Genomic DNA, 18,055 nt, shown 5'->3' on the forward strand with positions numbered 1-18,055 from the left:
TTGCAAAGATAAGAATTTATTATCTCTGCACCTTTCTGAGATGCAAAGATAAGGTCTCGAGGGTTCATAGCCAAAAATCAAGAGTTAAACTGATGATGGGTCAATAACCGAACGGCAATAACAAATTCTTATCTTTGCATCTCAGAGGAGTGCGAGATAGAAATATCCGTGCATTGTAGACCCAATGGCAAATAAACCTCAACTAGAAAGATAAAGATTAAAAATTGTATGTTGTAAAAGATTGTACGACAAAAGATCGTATACCTAAGCAAAGGATCGTAAATAAAATAGTCTTATAGAAGGAGACCGTAGGGAAATGATCGTAATGAAGATCGTAATTCGTGTGTCGCACGGCAAAAGATCGTATACGACTTAACCCTCGCCCGTATTGGTGTTATTCCAGCCGTGAACGTACAAGGGCCGGGACCCCCCTTGCCGTTTGGCCCCTGATCGAGCTAGAGCTTCGCGGAAAAAACGAGCGAGTTGCCCGTGACGAGAAGAAGCCGATGATACCCAATTTTAATGTCCTAGGTCATAAGTTGACCTTCCAGGCCAGGTCAGTGACCCAAAAGTCGCGAAACGGAAAATCGGGACCTGTTAGAACGGCGTGAAGTGACGCGGCTATGGAGTTTTTCGGGGCGCTTCATGCTGATCACGAATAGGTATCATGTTAGTTAATTTGCGCAAAAATGGAACACCGGGTGATTACCGAGCTATGGTTCTATCCAAATTTTCTGATTCAAACTCGCTCGGGGTTATCGTGTAGTTAAAGGGGCCCGCTCAGCAGAATGCGTATGAAATATGGAGATTCTGAAAAATGGGTGGGGGGCCCGCACACTAGGGGGCCCGCTTTGAAGGCGATGACCCCCCCGAAACGAAATCCTGGCTGCGCCACTGCTTTAAGATCGTAAGCAAAGGATCGTAAGGCAAGCGATATAATGGAAAAATACCGTAGCAAAATGATCGTAAGATAAAGATCGTATGTCGCAAAAGATAGTACGACCAAAGATCGTAAGCTAAAGATCGTAAAGCAAAGTATCGTATGAAAAAGAACGTGGGTAAGTGATCGTAAGATAAAGATCGTATATTGTAAAAGATATACATACGACAAGAGACCGTAACGCAAAGTTCGTAAAGTAAATAATCGTATCGAATAATATAATATCGTAGGTAACTCATTGTAGCAGTAGTGGCGGAACACTTTCAATTAAGGGGGGGGGGCACTGCCGACTTTTGGTCCCATTCTTTCCATGCAACGCCCATAGGGCTAATATTAAAAAGCCAAAATCAAAGGGGGGCACGGTGCCCCGGTGCCCTCCCCGTTCCGCCGCCTATGGATTGTAGGATACAATTTTAACAAAACCAAGGTAAACTAAAGCTAAAAGCGGACACTAACTCAACCATACCTCTAAACTGGCACCGCCGCTCTCCCGCTCCCGGCTCCCCTACACAAATATCTTTATTTTATGAATTTATTTCAGTGTTTTAATCGATGATACTCTCTGATAATATGACAAAGCAGGCATATAAGCAATTAGTGCAACCCTAGCTGATACCTAGTAAGAGACACACTCAGAACCTGATTTGACCAAGTCCAAATCTGCACCTAATCTGCATCAGATGTGCACCAAACGTGTACCAGATGGCCGTCGTGAAAACGGCTATTAGGTACTCTCCAAGATAGTGGTTCGTTTCGCTGTCACGGGTCCGGCTGGACCTGCACAAAAAAGGATGTGCACCTGCGGAGGAATACGTTGGGCTGAAGTGTCCGTTTCTATAGTTAAAGCAACAGGCTACTAAAATATAAGGTCAGGTGCCTGGAGCCGGAAAACAGCTTGCAGTGTCAGTCCGGCTCGGCGCCGTGTGTCCGGCCCGGACAGCCGAAACAGAGCCGTGGAAAACACGGACGGTGGTGAAATGACCGCGGGTCGGGCTTTTTGCCGCCGGCCTTGTTGATGTGTTTTGTTGTTCTTGGGTCGGGACTTGACCGACCTCGCTGTGGATTGTGACGTCAAGATGAGGCTGTTCAGTGAAACACTCGACGCTCTTTACCAAGAAAAACGTTATCTCAACACAGGTGGTGACAGTGTTTCCTAACTTGGAACTGACGGACGTATGGTTTTATCAATGTCCCATTGACTGGAATTCACCCAAACCCTCTTTACTCAGTGCCTGTCACCGTTCTTGTTCACACTCGTGCTTTATTCCGGGTTTTGTCACATCCCCATCCCCACCAGACAATCGGTAGACATGGTCGCTTTCAAGTTTAAATGAAGCGTATCCCTCGGCGGGGCAACCATTTGAGCGGCTGGTTGACCTGTCCCATCATGGCCTGGGACAGGTAGCCCCTGAAGTTGGATTACACCCGTCGCAAGGTTCCAACAAGATGTGCACCAGTCCATGATTGACTCGGCCCAGTGTCTTGGTCTTTACCCTCATCTTCCCATCCCACGGCACTGCAAAATGCGGCATAAATAGAGCGAAAGGGCCCAACACAACAACACAAAACAGGGGCGGGTCACGTAAGCAATTGAAGATAATGTTCCTTACCGGATACATAACATCTACTTTATAACAATTACGCTCCGACCCTTAGATGCACTGCACACTTCAACTCACACACATAAAGTTGCGCTCGTGGAAGGATGAATTTATATGAAGACACAAATTAAATGTCATTACCTACGAGGAAGAGTGGTGTGCAGTTTCATACTCCGAGAAGTGAACAAATGACCTGACGCTGATCTTCGACACGCACAGAAGACACGTGCTGTGAAGAACCGTTATTGTATCGGTGGATTATCTCACTATCAGTTGTCAATAGGCATCCTGTGTGTGGGTAAGTAGGTACTCACCAGAGCTATCTGAAGCATGGCCATAAATACATAAAGGACACTGATTTGTCGTAGTAGATTTTGCGAGAAGTGAGAACCACTTCTTCAGTGTAGGTATGTACCTTTGTAGACACGGCCGAATTATGCTCATCATTCATGTTAAGTAATCGATAAAGTAAATCTGTCAAATTAAAATATATTATAAAATCCGTTAAAAATTAATAAGGACAAAATAAGATAGCGTCGATATTCAGCTCTTCGTTCGAGTCTGACCTTCAGTTCGTGACCTCATTTCACTTTTCTTAACCCGCGCCCTGGTGGGGTCTGTTTATAACGCGACCTGGTGGGGGGGGGCTATTTTTTGCCCCCCCTCGTATCTCCGAAACTACTGGACGGATCCGCAAAATTCAAACGGCGTTCGAAAGGCCTGTCAAATTTGTCGAGGGAAACCAAATTTCATTGACCTCGGGGTCACCGATGACGTCACAGGTCAGGTCAAAGATGAAATGTTTCACCGTTCACGGGTCTTCTAGGGAATGCGCTATAACACCGAGGAAAACGCATTTTGTCGAGAATCAGCGATAGGGCGTCAGTTGCCTAGTACATATGTTGCTATTAGAGGTCACTGACAATACCAGGTCACGTCACAGGTCAGGTCACCAAGGGTCACAGGTCAGGTCACATGAGTCCAACTTTACTAAGGTTGTGTGATGCATGTTTTATGGCCAATTTTTCATTTCCAACTCAATGGTGTTGGTTATAAGACTATCAGGTACGGCTTAGGTCACTTTCTGGTGAAGTTCAGGTCAAGGTCAGGTCAAGGTCAGGCCAAAAAAGGTCAAATTTTAAAGTTGATAGTTTTGCATAAAATGGGTATTGATTCGATGCAGCTCGTCACGGGGAGTCTAATGGTGGTCTTTGTTTTGAGCTACGGGGTCTAGAATTGCTAAAAATGGAGTTTGAAAATTTGACGTCATCAATTTTGAACAGTTTTTTCGCTATAACTTCGCCATAAAAAGAGGTATCAATCTCAAATTTGGTATGTGGATGGAAGGCGGTAAGGACTATCACATATATTCCGGTTTTTGCGAAATTCAAAAAACTTTTTGGATTTTTCGATCATTATATCCAAAAAAATTATTTTTTGATTTTTGGGGGTCAAAATCCAAAAATTTCAAAAATCCGAGATAGCAGTTTTGTAGCCCTGTCAATTCTACAGCTTTTATGTTTTTATCATTTTTCTGTATTTGCAAAGCTATAGGCCTGACAGCTCTTCCCGCGAAACCCTTTTTTGGGTCGAAAACGGCAGAACATGACGTCACTCTGACGTCATTTCCGGCCAACCTATCATAGCCTTTGGAAAAAATTTTGGTCACCATATGTAAAATTGATGTCCGGGAGGGTACTGAAAGTTTGGTGACGATCGGCGCAGCGGTTATGGAGATATATTGAAAAGTCTGGAGGGGGGGCAAAAAATAGCCCCCCCCCACCAGGTCGCGGGTTAACCCGCGCCGTGCTGGTGGCCTGAACTTTCCGCCGAGTGCTGGGGGGGGGGGGGGGCGTTTTCACGCCCCCCCGTCTAACTCGGCTCCTGGGCCACGTAGCGACACGCGGTAAGCGGCAATCGAAAGAGCGTCAAAAATAAGGACGAAAACACTTCGGTCATTTTTTGGGTCAGGTCAAAGGTCAGGTCACCAGAGGTCACCAAAGGTAAAATGTTGACTATTTCAACATTTTGGAAACTGCCAACGGCTATCTCGGGAACCGATAGAGCTACAGCGCCGCGGAAAAGCGCATTCGATAGCCCTTTTACAGACCTTTCTGAGTAATGTTCTCAGATTTGACCTCAGGTCAACGGTTTAGCCTCCAAAGGGCAAAAACTCCAAAAATAGCCGTTTTTACGAAAAACGTTTTTTCGTCAATAACTTTTGACTCATAAGCGCCATGACATTACTTTTGCCAGCATCGTGTTCCTCTCGTCGAGACGCGTCGAATGAACTATTTGTTGACCTTGAAAGGTCATTTTGAAAATTTGACCTCAGGTCAAGGTCATGACCTGACCGAAAAAGGTCATGTTGCATATCAGTCGATCCGTATCGTCGAGCTGAACACATCTGACGTGTTTTCACCGCTCTAGCACGTCTCTATCAAAAGTTATAGCCAAAAAACTGCTGGCGACCGTTCATGACCTGAGATGACCTCAGGGGCACACAGAGGGGTCACAGGTGCATTTTTCCTATTCAGTGTGTCATGTTTACCTATGAACCGATGTTTGAGAGCGTTTTGAACGATATTCGTCCAAAAGAGGCGCATTTCAATTTTCTCCCATTGACTTATAATGGAGAGGTCGCAAAATTGACCTGACCTTAGGTCACAGATATCAAAAATCCGAGATATACATTTTATACATACTGTTACTCATATCAATCGCTGAAAGTTTCAAAGTGATCGTTCAGTCGGTGTAGCTATAGCGAGCCTTTGAACTTTTTCTGAGGTAAGGTCACTTGACGTGACCTGGTGACCTGACCTTGAACGGCCTAGGTCTGAAATTTTCACAACATGTGCGGAAATGATGTAGGAACACGTGTACCAAAAACGGCGGCGCTGCGCGCCGCCGTTTTTTGAGATATTCGCGAAAAACCTGAGGGGGGGGGGCGTAAAAACGCCCCCCCCCCCAGCACGGCGCGGGTTAATCTCATGACGTATTATGTGCCAGTATAAACATAATCTTGAAATGTTAAATGATGAGCTATTCACCCTCTACGCCTACACCTAACGTCCTACACTCGAACTGTCTTTCGGATCGCAGTGACTTGCTGTCAAATGCTTCATATAGTTTTGCCACCTGCTAGCATAACTTATAGGAACGGTGACATATAGGTAGGCACGCTGGATTATCATTTTTCAGAATTAATTGATTTGAACGTAACATTGCATCCGCAATGCTGTTTGTATACAATCGATATCATTTAACAAACGAAAGGTGCAAAATAAGCAATTAAACAGCTACTCCGCATTCTGTTTCAGCCCAATAGACGAGCATTATCAACTGAAACTATGCCAGGCTGAATGTTGCGGTATATGTCTAACAGGAACCGCACACACCCTCACACACACACGGCAGCTCACGCACGGCCCAGGGCGGATGTTTGCCGTGGCTGCGCGATTGTTTTCCATCTCTGGACTGTGTGCCGAGTGAGCTCGGGCCTCTGCCGACGGCGCCGGTGCATGAGATCGTTTTTACGCCGAGTTTTTGCCTCCACCGTAGTGGGAAATCTATTCAGTCTGCCCGGTGGCTGGGAAAGAATGAACCTCGCGTAATGGAGCTCGCTAATTGATCTGTGAACAGTGAACACTGGCGGGCGGGGGCGGGGGCGGGGGCGGGGCGGGCGGACAGTCGGTGGCACGCACCCGCAGCCCGCGGCGGCGGACCGGGCGGGCGGGCGGCGGGCGGCGGGCGGTAGCTGGCAGAAGTCAGTGTCGGGTCGGCAGCTGCGCCGGGCGCCAGTGAGCCGGCTGGCCGCCGCGTGGTGCTGGCGTGGGCCTGTGGTGCTGGTGCGAGCCGTGGTGCTGGTGCAGAGCCGTGGTGCAGCCTAAGCCCCAGACTGTCAGTGGTGGAGTGGTGTGGGACTCCAGCCCGCGGGTGCTGGGAGACTCTGTGTAGGACAGGACGGTCTGCTTCAGATTCAGGACGGCGGGACTTCAGGTCTGACTGGGGACTGGAAACAGCCCGAGTCAGGATACACCTGTCCTGCACTGAAAATCACCGCCGACTGTCCCAGCCGACTTCCTCGAACTTATATCGGTAAGTGTTGGGGGGGGGGGGGGGGGAATTCAGGGCTGATTCTGTGTGCTTTCTGTTCTGTGTGATTCTGTTTCTGTGCGCAATAAGCATATTAAAACATCACTTCTGCTTGCTTCATTGCATTAATTGAATTTATAATTGAAAAATGATTACCTATTCGGTCAGCCATAATTTATGTTATCAAAATAATTATGACTTTTGCAGTGCTCGTTGGGGGAAAGTCGTTGCTCGTAAGTACAACGGACACTTAGTTACCCTATACGGCTTATTACAATATTTATAGATAAAGTTAAGTAATGAGGTTAGAAAATATAACCAGTATAACGCCTTTTGGGGCGATTAACGGAGCGAGCGAGAGGGTGAGCCTTGCACGTGCGAAATTTCGAGGGGGTACCTCCAGCTGACTTGTGCACGGCACCCTACTAACCGGTCTCTAGCGATGTGCCAAATTTGAACACAATCGGTCCAGCCGTTCTCGAGATCTGGAAGCGGCACCCTGCACGTGCGCACGTGCAAAATGGGTCCCAACTGACTTTTGCACGGCACCCTACTAACCGGTCCTTAGCCATGTACCAAATTTGAGCGCCATCGGTCCAGCCGTTCTCGAGATGTGGAATCGACCCCTGCACGTGCGCACGTGCAGCAGCACCCCAACTCTGGCACATGGATATGCATTGCCTAGTGAGTGCCTACCTACATGCCAACTTTCAGCGCAATCGGCCCAGTAGTTACCGAGATATTGCAACAATTACAAAAGTGACACCTCTTCGTTTTGCACGTGGCACGTGCATAAGGGGTCACCCACATGCATCGGGAATAGTCCAATACTTGGTAGAAGGAATGAAGCTACCCTACAAAAATTACCGCGTGTAAATCGGTCAAGTGGTTGCTGAGATATAAGCCTCGCAAAAGCGTGACCACGGCCGGCCGGCCGGCCGGCCGGCCGCTCATACTCAGAAATTTCCGTTAATCTAAGGAAAGACTACGCTCGCTTCGCTCGCTCCGTAATAAAGGCTGAGCATTGTTATGATGTGGTGAAACCGGTTTCTCTGCATAAAAGAGGCTCCTCCTAATCTAGAATATTCATTTAAGGGCCACAACCTGTAACCAATTTTAACCAATGACGTTCATACTATAACATATAAGTATGGCTAAACGCATCTTTGTACCAATCCACGAGACATCACACTGCTCCGTTGTTTTCAATTTTTATGAGGCAAGTAAGCTTCCTTTTTATCCCGCACCCAATGCACCTCCCAGAATTTCCCTCGAGTTCACCTTCGTCTGTCTTCCCTCGCCGATGCAATGGTACTGATGATATGCTCACTGCTCAGTGATTTTGGAAGGCCTCAGACGGTTCATTGAGCTGGAGAGGAGCGATGTGACGGCGAACGGGTTAACACCAATCGATCTGGAACAGGGGGACTGAACTGGTGTAACATGGACCTGAGTGACCACCTAACCGGCGAAGTAATGAATTTGGTCATGACAGACGTCGCACTAAATAGTAAAGAACATTGCACACATATGACCCGCATAAAATTGTAAAAAAATGTTTTGGGGGGATTTATTCGAAGGGCGTGAGGGCTGCATTTCAACTTCATCGTGAATCATGATTAAAATTAATTGTACCATTCAATGTTTATCAGCTAACGATTCTGTGTAATGTTGGGTCATTTCAAAGAATTCGTCGTTTACACTGCAGTACCTACCTGCCTTAATTTCACATTTGTTCGGTCACATCTGCTTCCAGTTTTGTCAGTAAGCCGAGATCAGCCTTCCTCTAAGACGCATCCTATGCCATCCAGACGAGCTCGTTTCTGTGTGTTCTCCGCAGATCCCGCCACACTCTTGCTTTATTATATGCAACTGGTTGGGGAAGTTGGGGGAACGCCGAAGACTTTTTTTCTGACGCCCGTAGCACGCAAGGTATAGACAACATACGCTATTCTTGTTCGCGTCATTCGAGAGGCCAGTCTTTTGCCTTTCAAACATACCAGGCGCATTTGATGAATTCGCATACCGTTAAGCGCACAAACTAAAAATATCAAAGAAGTGACTTTTTCGGCGTTGCCCCGGACTGCGGGGAAAGCCGAAAATGGGAGAAATGATCTACGGGGAATGCCGACATTGATGTTTTGCCATTTTATCTCAAACTTTATCCAGAATTCATCAAAGCTGACACACGTTTTAAGAGCTTAAGGACGCTTGGTGCACACTGGAAGTTATAATTGTGTGATATAATAAGAAAATGCCAGGTAAATCATTCCTTATAGGTAACAGGCCGTTGTGTCGGTTGAAAGTGTAATTTGTGTGACTAAAAATACGCGTTGCTATCCTACAGCAGTAAAGTCCACGTAGCGTGCTTTTAACACGTGCGTAATCGCACGTTTTCGGCATTACCCCAGCCAGCCATACTTTCATTTGCAGGCCCATAACTTTTCAACGTGCTGTATAAATCTCAAATAGGCAGCACACTTATGCAAAGACATGCTAAAGATTACTTGACCGAATTGGCCAGACAAACGGTAGCATAATGAGTAAAAAATGCAGCTTCAAAGGCGCATGTAGTACAAGGGAAACGTACCTTGGAAACGCTCTTGGCGCCCTCACAGTCGAAGTATTCCGAATGACGACTCGTAACAAACATGCGATAATTGTAGTCACTTAAGCTTCAGAGCATCACTGACAGGTGGCATTCATGTCTTACGGTTTTCGAAATATCTCGAATTTCGGCTTTGCCCCAACTCCGGCATTGCCCTAACTTCCCCTTCCAACGAGACGGTCACAGCCACGTTCCGTAATCCGTGAAGCCGCCGCGACTGATCAATCGATCTAAACACGCACTGGACACACGGACGGTGGCAATGGGGTGCCGACTGACATTGGCCAGAGGTCGGGAAACGGTCACCGGTCTGCAGGGAACCCTGATGTCACCTCGGACACCGCGGGTAAAAACACAGCCGCAGGGTGTGGCCATGTCGTCCTGGAGAACGACGGTGACGGACGATGTGTGAGAAAATTACAAATTTACGTCAGCCGAGGCTCAACTGTCCGGACGTCCACTAGGCAAAATAAGAGCTGAGTTTGAAAGGTGGCAAGAAAAAGCTACACATCTGCTTCAGCTGATTTCCGTGTCAGTTCAGCTTAGTGACTTGGTAGGTCATTGAAGGTCACTAGAGGTCAATGAGGATTTTTATGGCATTGCAATATGCAGGGCACCGGTTAGAGAGAACTGCGAATATATTAAAGATGCTCTAGTTCCGCACCGTTGGCTTAGGGAACGGGAATGTTAGATAAGCATTTAGCTGCAGGTCTGAAGGTGTAGGCATTTGCAAGTATTGACTAGTGGGAACACATCTTTTTGCGACTGCTATTTTGTTTTCATGGGCTTGTTACGATAGACAGGCACAAAATATACTATGACAGTGCATCAGATACGGTCTTTCTGCTTTCGGTTTATTATAATAAAAGAACTATAAAACGGGATGTTGCAGATGAGGTGTGATTCGCAGCGTTTCATTGATGAAAAGTGCAGAATATGGCTTGGGCGCTTTTATCTTTTTAATATCACTCAGCAGTGAGACTCGTGTCATAATCTTCATGAAAATTTATACGTTGGCTCTAAGTAACGAGTAATTAGCAAATGAAACCATGTGGACCTTTCGGAGATCTTTCTCCTTCGTTATGAATTTTCCAAGAGCAGCCCTAGATGCCAATCTGTCTGTTTGTCTGTCTGTCTGTCTGTCTGTCTGTCTGTATTTTTATATGCTGTCCGTCTGTATAGGTATTCATTTGTTTGTATCGGTCTTCTTGCCTGATTCCCATTGTCCGCGGTGTTTGTCCGGGTCTGTTTTTTATGATCATACGGAACGGCCACCATATTCCGCGGCTGATCACTCCGTTCTGGTTGGTTGGAAACTGACATGGTAGCTGGGAGCTAAGAGCTGGGAGCTGGGGAGTTGAGAGCCAGGAGCTTGGGCATCTCACGGTACTACACGACACCGTACAACCCCATACGGAAAAGCCCATTCGCATGACACAGCATGGCAATAAACGGCAGTGGCACATGACATCAAACTCCATTGCATGGCACGACTATGACGAAGCCGCGCTCGCCAGATGGATAATACACAACATCGAATGGCACCAAACGGCACCAATCATACCACGCCACGCCCTTCCGCCTCACCGGGCAGCACACACCCCCGGCCGGCAGTGGTGACACCGCTCTGGTGACACTCCGGTCGTTCTGCCGCCCCCGCCCGTCCGCTTTTCCTGCAGCCCCCGCGGCACTGCCCGGCACAGTTCTGTCGCCACTCTGGTCTACGAGCTGCCCGGCCTCTTGTTCATCATGTTCAGTGTCAACTCGGTCCCGTGTCGCTGGTCACCGCTGTCCCTGTCTCTCTCTCCAGCAGCGGCGAGCGGCGCCGGGGTCTGCTTTCCACGGCTGACGACGGCTGAGTTATTGTTGTGGAACCGCTAAACAAGCACTGCGGGCTCAGTGCAGACGGTAGCGGTCGATTTGGAGGCTGCGGGGCCGGGAGGACCCCTCCCTGATGGCTGCTGAGCCCGCGGCGACGCCAGATGTTAGAGGCCACCGCTGGCAACAATTTGCCACCAAAGCGTGCTGCAATCGGCAGCAGCCAGATAAGGGGGCGGCCGGGAGGGTCTATAAAACACGAGTTTTGCTGCTTATCGCCCAATTTTGCCGCCGCGCCGATAGAGGCACGCCACGGAGATGGTATCGGACGCTGCCCGGGGATTGGCTGTGTGATCGTTTTCACATACCTCACAGGAGCGGAGTTTGGGGCAAACGACCGATGGACGGCCACACAGGGAGTCGGGACTATCTCAGCCAGCCGGGTATCACCGGGGCGAGCTGCGCTCTGCACGGTGGCACGATGGTGAAAATCCAAGTGGAAGATAAGAGTATTTGTGAGCTCGTGGCATTGTGCATTACTTGGTGTCGTGTATGTTGGTAGTTCCGTGTGGGCCAGCTGTCTTTGAAGGATCTATTAGGCCCAAATTTCTTAATTACATTCTGGCGCGGATTCAGCGTTGTTTGTTCTAGCATTTCTCAAAATCTCAAGTTTGTCATTTCAACGGACGTCTAATTTAAAGCATGACAATGCGGATACCAACTTCTGTCGCAGCTGTGGGCAATTAAGTCCTCTGAGGAATCATATTGATCTTACATGTCAGTTCGGCCCAAATACCCTATTGATTTACTGTCAACGGACCGCCAAAGTTTCGCTCTTGCCCTCCTATCGCCTGGCGATTATGGTACACTGTGGGTTCCCGGAGTCGCAGATCCGGGATTCGTAATTCCTGCCGAACCAAACAGCCTCTGCGTCTGGTAGGGTTATTTCGGGCGCTGACGGCTGCAGACAGTGCAGCGGTCAAGGGGGGGGGGACTGTGTTTGGGACCGGCCGACTGCACCCGGGCCAAACACTCGGCCCGCCCGCTCCGGATATGGAGTCTGCGTCAGCCCAGGGCGAAGAATAAACTGCTAGGAGCCCATACATACACCTGCATCGGCACGATGGAGATGACAATCGACATCGATGGTAGAAAGCTCGGCTCTCGTCTTTCAAATCACTCTCACTGGCCAAGCGGGCCCCCGAAAACCACAATAAATATTCGAACACCACTCGAGAGTCCACTGAAGGGAGTCACCCATCTCAATAAGGCCGGTGTCCACTCGGCATACCGCCCTGTGCACTGGGTCTAATGGCGGCTAATTACGCCATCTGTGACCGCGCTGTCGCCACCCGCTGCGCCGGCACCGACCGAGCGCTGCCCATTCAGACAATGGATGAGAGCCTCTCGGGTGCAGCCGCCGTCGAGCTGTTGGAGCCGCCTGCAGGAGCCGAGTGCCTCTCGTCTCTGTCGAGCGGCCGTGCTGGTCCGGTCGTGCCCGGCTGATGGTGGACACGTGCCCTGCGCGGTGGTCCGGCCGGCCGGGCGCCGGCGGCGACTCCGCCCGTCCGCGGCACACGGCCCGCTACACGACTCGCCACTCGGCGGCCCCGTTCGGCGGCTGACCGGCTGCCGGCGGGGGCGGCCGCGGGGGCGAGCCGCCGCCCCGGGGGTCCGCCGGCATCTGGAGCGGCGCCGCGTCACCCGTCACGACTGAGGGGCGTCACTGGCGGCCGCGTCACGCCGTCATCAGCGCCGTCATCGCCGGTGGCTTGTATGGAGGCGGGCCGACCGCCGGCGCGGGGAAACGACGGAGAGGAACTCGTACGCGGCTCCAGCTGTGATCTGGTTTGCCATTTATCTGGCCACGAGGGCTGCTTTTCGTCATTCCGCTGTAACTTGGCAGATGTCAAGCAGTGATGGAAAGTACGCACCAATTTGTTGCGAAATTCGATGTCTTTTCCGTTCAGCTGCAACCGGCAGCACATCAAACTTTTTTTGTAGCTGGTTCTTAAATGTTCTGCTCATTTGGGTCTCGTCTCATGCTGGTTATCCCACGTTTTGGGAATAAGCAGACCTTTTTATCATATGTCCACTGATGATTGACCTAAACAACTCATACGTTATGGGTGGGCTCGCGGCACATTTGCGCTGAGGCTGAGGTAACGTCTGAGCGAATTACCTTGGTAACAGTTCGTTCTCCAGCTAGCGCCATGGGTGGTCCAGGAGTATCATATCAAATCAATAAACATTCGGCTGAAATGATAACGATCTTACCCTCGGGTGGATTCGGTGTTTGACGGGTTACATCATCCGTGTAAATATTCCATTCGAGAACGGTTGTCACATGACGGTCATTACTTATCGTCACCGTTGAATTACATTATGTCGGGTCTGACCCGTTCCAAAGATAACACGCCAATGGATAGGGGAACTCAGAAATAATTAGGTCATTTGTTGCGTTCGCCGCCGGACTTGGTCACGACAGTCGCGTGAGGCTGACAGGGTTATGTGTGCCTCTAACTCGGCACAAAGAACGACCACAAAAGCGCATATTGTACCGGCCTCGGCGGATTTCAATGCCGGCCACTTTTTCGGCGGCTGCCGCCAGTCACGCGGTTCCCACGCACTCCATGTCACGCCGTTCCCAGAGCGCCGGCGGCGCGTTCCGCACGCACCTCGGGTCGCACCAGGTGGCGGCGGCAGCGGCCTCCTTTGAAGTCGCTCCGACCGTGGGTCTGGGGCGGGGCGAGCTTGGCTGATCTCGTGACTCTCCAGTGGTCTGTTGATACTGGTCCCCGCCTCAGTCACGTTGGAGCTTTTTGTGCGTGTTTTTCGGCGGCACGGTGCAATGGAGGTTCCTGCACCCAGTTGAGCTCGTGTTATCGAGGTAACAGGTGTCACTAATTGCCTCTAGTTTGTTTCTTTTACGATGATGTTTATGCTCTGAGCAGCTTGAGAACTTCTGTTTTCAGAGTGGCGCTACCGCAATAAAAACGATGCGGCCACTAACGCAGAAGGCCAAGCTGTGATGCGTGTTTCCTAACTGGCGCCATGCATAAAACCGAGATCAGCCTCTGATCTCGGACCCCGGCCAGTTTTAGCCCACGGGAAGGGTGTGTTCTGTGACATATCAAGATCGTTGAGCTGGAAGTCGGCTCCTTTGTCGGCAGACTGGGTCGCTCGGGGAGGCGGCCCGGCGCCCTGTCCCTCACAGTCAGTGATGTCAACAGGCCGTCGGCGGCATGTCAATGAGCGCCGGACAATTCATGTCTCTGGATTGAGACCTACGAGCTGACACCGTGTGGGAAATGCCTTTTTAGAAGTCGATAAGGATAATATCACATTCAAGTCAGGTCAAGGTAGGTACAATATAGTTTGTGCTTCGGCTTTTCAGAACGAGCGCCTTCAGCGCTTCCCCGAAGCAATGCCTCACTTTGATCACTTGCTTGCGAAATCGCCATTTACTTTGCTATCGTTCTTTTAAATATTTGATTTATAAAATGACACTAGGAAAATAATTTCAGTGTAGGTACTTAGCCCTTAAGTACTCCTAAAAAACGACTGATATCTTCACTTGACCTGCCATTTCGCGCGCCTCACTTCCTGAGCTTGTATTTGCATATTTCATTTAAAGTGTCTTGAGAGAAGAGAAGTGCCGTAGGCGTTAGCCCCACTTCTTCTCTGGCTGAGTCTGACAGCCATGATCCAAATAGCTATGTAAAACACATTCACAAAAAATCCGAACACCTCCAGCTCTCATTGCCAGTGAACTTGTCGAACGCACCGACCCACTCTACTCACGCCGATGTCTTCCCTGCCGTGCTCTGTCCACTCGCTCTATGCTGTCCTCTCAGTCTCTGTCTACTCTCCGGTCGCCCCTCTGCGCGCTCCCTCTCTCTCTCTCTCTCTCTCTCTCTCTCTCTCTCTCTCTCTCTCTCTCTCTCTCTCTCTCTCTCTCTCTCTCTCTCTCTCTCTCTCTCTCCTTCTTTCTCTCTCTCTCTCCTCTCTGGTCGTACCTCAGCTCTCGTCTGTCCTCTCTCCTCCTTTCACCCCTCCCTCTCGGCTCCACCCCACTCCTGGCCCGATTCTCACGGCGCTGTCCAAAGAGGCCATTTCGTGTCGGCAGCGGCGCTGAATTCACAGCCATTAGGTGCCATCTTTCCGGGCGCGGTCCTTACACCAGCAAGAAATAACACATAATTGGTGATTGGTAATTGTCAAGGGTGCGTGACATAAGTGGCACGTGCCGTGCGGTAAACACATGAGACTGCCGAAACAAAGCAGACGACAAAAACGAAACATTACGAAATGAAACGATGCAGATTGATGTCTCACCACGGTGCGTTTTTGCCTAAATGTGTTTCGCCTAACATTGGGTTGTGATAAGATATAGATCAATGTTTTGCAACGTGTGCTGAAAGGCCTGTTAATGTGGATTATTAAGTTTCGCTATCGAGACAGAAAAACGGCGGTAAACGCTATTAAAGAGTAACAGTAAAAACGCGGGAGAAATGCGTTTGTGCACTGCTGTGACGGGGCAAAACGTCAGGGTCATGACGATACCCCACGGCAGAGCTTTAACATTCGTATCTAACCTTTAAATAACTTGGAATTCGGGTATTTGTCAAATGATAGGATATCGAATAGTTATATGCAATAAAGACGTAAATCCAACAAATGGCATGCAGACAATACATTTTGTAATATTGCTACCCGGTCTATACTTTGTGAACTTTTTCTGCAGCTTGCGTTTCTGAACACCTGGCCAATGTTGAAAAATCGCAATGGATGATAAGGCATGGAAGCCGTCCTGCACTGTAAGAGCACATGTCATCTGTACGGACATTATCGATCGGTTCCGAGCGGGGCCTTTTCGTTACACGAGCCACCCAGGTTGGCATGACATATCGGTTCACTTCGCCCCGCGCCCTGCAGCGAAACGCCGCCGCAATTACATAGCTTATGCAATGCAAAATAATGAATGAATATCCACAGCCAATTGATTGGCACGCGGTCATTAGCAATCCATTTATCTAATACAGGTGCAGCGCGATCCGCCCGACCGACCCACGCCGTACCCGGCGACATGTCCCGCGGGGAGGGAGGTGCTCCCCGGCGCGAGGGTCGCTAAAACAACACCGCCGCAGATCTGCCATCCGATTTATCAGCTGTATGACACCGCGATAACGCCCGGTATCCTGTCTGCCGGCCGCTGCGCTGAAAGCTGACGCACAGAGAGCTGTTTCCGCTCCGCTGAAGCTGCCGGCCGGCCGGCGCGGCCCCAGTGATCCGCCGGTGATTGTATCTCTCGGCGGCGGCCTCGGTGGCACCGGAGCGCGCTGGCAGTCACCCCCAGCTCGTGCCGGAACGCTGCACCTGCCTGGAGCCGTCCCAGCGATCCTCCAAAGCCCGATACATGGCCGGCGGCCAGCGGCGATCCAGGCGGGGATTCGCCGGCTCCCAGAGCGCACAGCACGCGTCCTGTTTGCTGTGATGCCGCCGTTAGCTGTCAGACGTAGATAAAGATAAACAGCTGCCACAAGTGCTCCAAGTGTCGAGTAGGATTTGTGTTACGATGCATGACGCAGCCCACAGGAAATAAAGGACGAAGATAGCGAGAACGTCAAACGGAAAACACTGATTTGTGCGATTTGCACATCATCATGGGTGTTAGCGACCATGGCGAAAATTTCCTTAAGCGCCTGCTGTAGACGAGATATCCTGATGGCTCGAACAAGCTTTCCGGCTTATGATGACAACAACTCGTCATCCACTTAAATGAAAAACTCGACCTGCGATTCATCACCATATCACTCTGCATCTTTTGTGGAACGATTAACTGGGGCTTTGTCAGAGTCCGTATATGATTAATGGCTGAATAAAATGAATGCTGTTGATATGTATCTTGGGTTAAACGCCGTGCCGTCAGTTATGGTATATTGCCGAGCGCAGAACACTGACAGATGTGGGGGATCAATTTGTCGTTCTCTGCACGCCTGTCTATACGCTGGCCAGGTCAGCATTGGTCATGATGTTTAACAATCCTAAATCAGCTGGGTCCTGTACTGTATCTCGGTCCGATTTTTCACGTCCTAAGCTACCTGGCAGTCCGATGTCTCACATCCTCTGCAGAAAGATGCCGGCTGGAATCCTCACGGTCGTGTATCGTACTCAGCGTAAGTCGTACTGGCTCTATATGCCTCACTTCCTAGGCAATATGCCTGGCTGCGATTTCTAGTTAGAACGTATGCTATGCAGTTTGGCTGCGATGTCTCACGGTCCTATGTCTCACTGCGCTTTGCCGTACTGGCTCCAATGGCTGCGAAGTCTCACAGACCGATGTCTCACGATCCTGTGCCGTACTCCGGTGCCGTACCCATCCCCCGGCGTCGTTCGGTACGACTCCCGCCGCGCCCAGGTATGTCCGCGCCGCAGATGGACGGAGTGCCCCCGTGTAAGTCGGTGTAAGAGCTGGCTTACCGGCTGTTCGGTGCATGTTGACCTCCCCCGACGGCGCCGGGTCGCGCCGACACCACTCAGAGCCACCCCACGAGGCCGAGATGGCCGTCGGACGGAACCCGGGACTCCCACCAGTAGCTCTGTCGTCACCGCGCGGGAGAACTGCTGGAGGAGAATGAGAGATAGACGAAGAAACGTCTGCCACGTACGATAGACCCAATGCAAAAGTCATGATTCTATTGTACGCAAATCATTGTTTTGCATGCGTCGTTGAAAAATAATAAAGCGTGGACTGTGGTGTATGTCCACGAAAATCATGAATACATAAAAATACACTTAGAGGTTCATGCAATGTCATTGTTTTACATTGTGAACATTTCACACGAGCTGTTCGGCCTTCAATGCAAGCCAAACCTAAACGAGGTCTGAGAAGCGCTCGATATTAGGTACAGTAAACCCTCTGTCACCTCTGGACTCCGTGCCTCATATTCGTCCGGCATGGGTATGATGGGTGCTGACAGAGTGCGGCAC

The 18,055-nt window shown here is 49.9% G+C and overlaps 1 protein-coding gene across 2 annotated transcripts in view; it reads left to right on the forward strand.

Moving 5' to 3' along the window:
- The first annotated feature begins 6,279 nt into the window (after positions 1-6,279).
- The window catches only part of LOC122370472 (protein phosphatase 1 regulatory subunit 27-like), a 41,844-nt gene continuing 30,068 nt past the window's right edge, over positions 6,280-18,055 (forward strand). Inside the window, exon 1 of one of the 2 annotated variants that reach the window (XM_043346131.1) lies at positions 6,280-6,639. The gene's annotated coding sequence lies outside the window, so the exon portion shown is untranslated. The remainder of the gene's footprint in view (positions 6,640-18,055) is intronic. The other variant, XM_043346132.1, reaches the window with a different exon arrangement.

This window comes from Amphibalanus amphitrite, unplaced genomic scaffold, assembly GCF_019059575.1.
Source record: "Amphibalanus amphitrite isolate SeventyFive unplaced genomic scaffold, NRLGWU_Aamphi_draft 001134F_arrow, whole genome shotgun sequence".
Lineage (NCBI taxonomy): Eukaryota > Metazoa > Arthropoda > Thecostraca > Balanomorpha > Balanidae > Amphibalanus > Amphibalanus amphitrite.